Source organism: Arachis duranensis, chromosome 7 (genome assembly GCF_000817695.3).
Source record: "Arachis duranensis cultivar V14167 chromosome 7, aradu.V14167.gnm2.J7QH, whole genome shotgun sequence".
NCBI lineage: Eukaryota > Viridiplantae > Streptophyta > Magnoliopsida > Fabales > Fabaceae > Arachis > Arachis duranensis.
In genome coordinates this window covers 53,027,048-53,033,814 of record NC_029778.3, presented here as the reverse complement: position 1 = coordinate 53,033,814, position 6,767 = coordinate 53,027,048, and positions in this window count along the sequence as shown.

Genomic DNA, 6,767 nt, shown 5'->3' with positions numbered 1-6,767 from the left:
CAGATTCATAAGATTAGGAACGACAACAATCCTTGAAACTGAATCAATACATTAATTAAATAGAAAAGTAATAGTCTTAATCCATAGAAATAAACAGAGCTCCTAACCTTAACCGAAGATGTTTAGTGGCTCATGACTTATAGAGAAAACTAGGGTTCCAAAAAGTGTGCGGAAGAGAATAATGTTCGACGCTTCTAAAGGGAGAATCTTTTCCCTTTTATACTAACCTAATTTGATTTGGAAATAAAATAAAATAATAAATCCTAACACTAAAAGATATTGTTTGTAAACAAAAATATAAAAAGAAAATAAAATAAAACTAATAAATGCTAAATCCACTTGATATGCCAAAAGAGTGGGCCTTTAATTTCAAGCAAGCTTGCTATGGGCGTTTAGCGCCGTAGAGGGAGTGCCACGAGCATGCTGCTGGCACTAAACGCCAGCTTGGCATTTAACGCCTCAAAGGGAGTACACCAGCTTTTGTTCTTTTTGCCCCAAACTCTGCCAAATTGCTCCGAATTTCTCCTGAAATCATAAAAATACTAAAATAAATCAAAGTACCATCCAAAAATAATTTTTGCACTAAAATACTATGAAATTAAATAAAATCTATTAAAAATAACTAAAAAATGAAGGAAAAATGGGGGGCAAGATGCTCACGGATCACATAGTCAGTCCGTCCCTCAGATTCTACGAGAATGAACTACTCTGATACCATAATGTAACACCCTACCGTACAGAGCTTTATGCCTAGGTCGTAAACCAAAGGTGGTGGGGCACTACGACCTCTAAAAATAAAAATATGTACACACACACACACACACACACACACACACACACACACACACACACACACACACACACACACACACACACACACACATGTGCGCGTGCGCATATAAACTAAATACATAATATGAAAACCCAAAAATGTAAATCTTCACTTCCAAGAATCATCCAGCACGCTCGGCAAGGTTCCTCACATCTTGCATCTGAAAAATAACAAATATGTATAGAATGAGAATCGTTGGTTCTCAATATGGTAACATTTCCCAAATAGATAAGATATAAGGCTTCGGAAAGCCAAACGCAATCCTAAACTCTATAGTCCTAGCTCGAAGCCTAAAGTTCTCACTAAACTAGAAATAGTGTAATTCTATCTATGGATTCTAATATATCTCTTCATTTCCATTTTTCTTCAAACTTCCCAATCACCAACGTGGAACAACCCTCAACGTCACCCCTACTAGCATAAGGGATCTCTCAAAAGAAAATATATACAAGGCATACAACTATTACACAATTAAGAAAACAGGTAAAGCATCTAAGTCACATAGCATATAGGTACAAAAAATTCAATTAGGCAAATCCAAACACAAAGTGCATACTCAAACAAATCATACAAATGCACATGATGCATGTTTACCCTATGCCCAATGAGCTCATCTATCGGTTATACAGCCAAACCCGACATGTCCAGTAGTGAACCTTGGATAGTCCCTGCATGAACACATCTCCAAAAGTTATTCACAAATATTCATTCATTTATCATCTTTGAGAAAATTATCTGAAAAGTTAAAGTGTCCGACCACATCTTGTGATAGAGGGTCAATAGAGTATCGAGTCTCTATCTAGAGCAAGTGGGACAAACCACTGCATCTACCCAAGGAAACTTGTATCTTAGATATTTAAATTCACATGCCATTTAGATCTTTAGATCATAATTCATCAATATCATTATCGCCATTAATCATGTCTCATTCAGCATTATCATCGCCTCATTAATTCATTTGTTTGCTTCGTAAATCTCCCTCAATATCAATCTAACTCCCTCCATATGTTAGCTCTTATTCCAAAACCTAAAGACTAACTATCGCTTATCGGACCTTTAACAGAGGTTACAGAGGTGAAAAAGTAGGACGGATAGGCAAAACTAGTTGAAAACAGAATTTCTTGAAAAATAGGGTAATCGTGCGTACGCATGCCTCGTGCGCACGCATGAACCCATTTTTGTGCATACGCGTGAAACTCACACGAAAAAGATACACTCCTGAAATGCAAGTTGTGCGTACGCAAGACCATGCTTTTATGCACATACATGGTATGCGCACAAGACTCGCACAAGGCTCTTTCACTCCTGTAACACCCATCATGCGTACGCATGACCTTAATTTTTGTACAATTTCTACAGAATTCAGTTTTTAATCCTAAACTTGAAACACGAATAAATTTTTCATTAAAAATCATTTTCTATCCGTTGTTCAAACATCATAAACTACTGAGACCCAAGTTTCATTTAAGACAAGTTCTACAAAATTTGAGGGTTCAAAAGCCAAGTTACAACGCGTCAAAGTTGGTTAAAATTCTATTTTTACCTAATTTTGCAAACACTCACTTTTAACCAATTCAACATCAAATCAATCCAAACCACTCCCTTACCATTTTTAGGCCTTCCAAACATTCAATAATCAATTCCTAACTATTACAAGCCTAATCAAACTATTTCAATTCATTTTTCATATTCATTATCAAGCAAACGATGACCAAAACCATACTCCAATTCAATTCAATTCTCCAATTCAATTCTCATCAATATTCAATATCAACAATCCCCCACAAACTCAATTCCACAATTTTACCACCGACTAGATCATACATACATATACATATATTCATTCACTAACCACATCCATCAACAAATTCATACCATTCAAACCTATCTTAAGGACAACTAGCTTAAGTTTCACACAATATTATATATTATCTACAAGAAATCGAAATCATACTTTGGTCGATTTCTCCCAAGCTCAAAACACCACAATTCAAGCTTCCAATATTCCCAATCAAATGCAATAAGTTCTAGCAACCAAAGCTTTATTCCATGTACTCCAATTCACCAATTTAACTCCAATCAACAGGAAATTCAATCTAGCTCATAAAATTTACCCCAAATCAACCCTAGGATTCACTAATTTAAAAATTCACAAGGGTTTAATAGTTCCTTATCTTTTCCACTGATGACTGAGGTGAAACCCAATAATCACTCAATGCAAGATAACACCTAAACAACCAACTCAATACCCATAACTAAAAGTGTGAATCTGAATGAAAGGAAGAACTGGGAAAGAAATTCAGAAATTCTTACTACTTTTTTCAGATATAATTAAAGAACTTGATGAGATGATCGCGTGGCCTCAAACAGTAAGGCAATCAGAGCTCCGGATCAAAAGTCATGAGAAATTGAAGATTTGATTGAGTTAGGGTGTTGTTTCTTCATTCTCTCTTCTCTCAACGTGTTTCAATTCCAAATGAGGGATGATGTGCTGAAGCTTTGGCTGAATGGGGTGTTAGTGAGTGGGCCTTGGGTCCTATTGGACACAGTTCACTCAGTTTAGTTCACTCAGTTTAGCCTGTTGGTTCAAATTTTGGCTAAAATATTTAAAATTTGCGTTTTAATTCATATTCTAAATATTTTTTTCTGCTTCAAATTATAAAATTTAATTTTCTAATTTTCTTGGCTCATAATTAATTTATTAGTTAATTATTTATTAATTAATTAGGGTTTACATCGTATCCACCTAATTAGAAATTTTGTCCCAAAATTCAATCACCTGAGAATAAATGTGAGTAGTCCTTTCTCATCTCTAATTCGAGCTTCCACATATGTTTCTCTACTCCGGCTCAACTCGAAGAAACCTTTTCTAATCGAACTTCCTTTCCTCAGAGTTTCTTGAGGCTGACATCATCAATCCTGATCAGAACCACTTGAAATGTTAGATTCTCCTTTAATTGAACCGATTCGGGTTCTAAAACATGAGTTGCCTCGGGTGTGTATTTGATAGGCCACTGGTCCAATCCCTCTCAATACCTCAACGGTTCCAATATACCTAGGGTTTAACTTCTTGGTCTTTATTACTTGTTTGATACATGTGATTTGAGTAACTCTAAGAAATACAAAATCGTCTTCATTAACTTCCAACAGCTTCTGCCGCTGATCTATGTAACTCTTCTGACATCTTTGTGTGGTGTGAATTCTAGCTCGGATTCGCTTAATTTGTTCAGTTATCTTGGCTAATAAGTCAGGACCTAGAATATTTGATTCATCTGCTTTGTACCAACAAAGTGGAGATTGCCACTTCCTTTCATACATCACTTCATACGGAGCCATTCCAATGCTTGCATGATAACTGTTATTGTACGCAAACTTTACCAACCGCATATACTAATCCAACTTCCTAGTTGATCCAACACGCACATCCTCAGCATATCTTCTAAAGTTTAATTTGTTATTTCTGATTGTCCGTCCATTTTTGGGTTATAAGTCATGCTTAAACACATTTGCATTTCGGACGCCTTCTAAAGGGCTCCCCGAAACCTCGAAGTGAATCGGAGATCTCGGTCCAACACAATAGTTGTGAGTACACCATCCAACCTTAGAACCTACTTGATGTATAGCTTTGCCAGTTCATCCAAAGAATAGTTTACTCGTATAGGCAGAAAGTGAGAAGACTTTGTCAATCGATCCATGATAACCCACACTGCATCAAAAGTTCTAGGCCAATAATTAAAGCCTCATATTTTGCTTCATTGTTTGATAGATCTGATTCTAGTCAACATATAAATTTGGTCAAAATATCATCAGGGGTAATTAGAACTATTCCTAATCCCACTTTATTTTGATGTTTCGACCCATCAAAAAATAAACTCTAAAGTTTGAGCTCAAGATACCCAATTTGGGGTTGTTCATCAATCTCAACGCAAGGATGATCTGCTAAGAAATCATCGCTTACTTGCCCTTTGACAGCTTTGACAGGGACATAAAATAATGATTATTTGATTAATCTTAACATCCACTTGCTAATTCTTCCTCTTAATATTGGATAAGAAAGCATGTATTTGATAACATCAACTTTTGACACAACACAAACATTCTTTCTAATTAAATAACTTTTAAGTTTGGTAGAAGAGAAATAAAGGGCTAAACAAAATTTTTTGACTGCACTATATCTAGTTTCTACATGAGTCAGCATTCGACTCAGATAGTAAACTACTTTTTCGCTTCCATCTTTGTCTTCTTGGGCCAGCATGCTCCCTAAAATTGTATCTGATGCAGCAATATATAATTTTAGTGGTCGACCTTGTTTGATAGGTGCCAAGATTGGTGGTGAAATCAGATATCTCTTTATCTGGTCGAAAGCATCATGGTGCTCCTCCTCCTGTTTAAATTGTTCTCTCTGATTCAATTTCAATAAAGGAGTAAATATCTTTATTTTTCCAGATATATTTGAAATGAAGTGTCGAAGAAAATTTACTTTACCTAAGATGGCTTGTTTTTCTTCTGTTCTTGTTTCTGAGGTGACTTACTTTTCTTGCTTAGTTTTGGTTATGGCTCATGTGTATCGACATAAGCATTTTGTGTTTGAGTTATTGCTCTTGGAAAGAAGGAAGCTCTTTCTTGAAAATGGTGTCGAGACCTTGCTCGACCTCTTCCTCTTCTACCTGCCCCTTGTCGAAAAGCTCATCTTTTTTGGGCACAGCCCAATTTCCAAAACCTCATCTAAAAACATTAAAATTGTAATTGTTGGAGTAGTTTGGAGCATTATTTTATACCCATCTATTATTTGACACACTTGATGGAGGAACTCTAGTTCGACTTGACACCCCTTGTGATTTTTGATCGACTGTTACCACAGTGCATATTTGCTGTTTGATAGGGGAATTTGCAGAATCTCGACTTCTAGCTCCTTGCTATAGTCGAGCCTACCTTAAATCCTCTTAAAGAACACACTCTTTACTTTTTTGTATGAGTCAAAAGCTTTGGTAGCTGAAGTGTTGAACAGTGCACTACATCGAGGGCATATAGCCATATTTCCTTTGTCTTTTCTTTGCCTTAACAAAAAATCCAACAAGTCTTCTCATGATTTTGGATAAATAGACTTTTCTGATTTGAACATATCCAATTGGAATTGTTCATCTTTCTTTATAGGTTCGAAATAAGCTATGTTGGTTGAGAAGGCCATTTCTTCTGTTTCACCAAAATTCAACGTGACCTAGAAAGGATAGAATCGACCTTCATCTCAAGTTTGTTAGCAAACTTCAGTCATCCGTCCTTAATAGCCTTTTGTACCAAATTCCAGAAACGAACACAATTATTAGTATAATATCCAAAAGTTTCATGAAATTTACAAAACTTTTTATTTCTCATCTCAGCCACAGATGGCATTCGTTTTTCTTTAGGGAGTACAAGCTGCTTGATGAGCGGATAATTTATACGCTTTTTGGCATTGTTTTTAGTATGTTTTTAGTATATTTTAGTTAGTTTTTAGTATACTTTTAGTAGTTTTTAGTTAAAATTCACTTTTCTGGACTTTACTATGAGTTTGTGTTTCTGTGATTTCAGGTATTTTCTGGCTGAAATTGAGGGTCCTGAGCAAAAATCTGATTCAGAAGCTGAAAAGGACTGCAGATGCTGTTGGATTCTGACCTCCCTGCACTCGAAGTGGATTTTCTGGAGCTATAGAAGCCCAATTGGCGCGCTCTCAATGGCGTTGGAAAGTAGACATTCTGGGCTTTCCAGCAATATATAATAGTTCATACTTTTCCGAGATTTGATGGCTCAAACCGGCGTTGCAAATCAGCTTCAGAATTCCCAGCGTTTAACGCTGGAACTGGCATAAAAATTGGAGTTAAACGCCCAAACTGGCATAAAAGCTGGCGTTTAACTCCAGAAAAAGTCTCTACACATGAAAGCTTCAATGCTCAGCCCA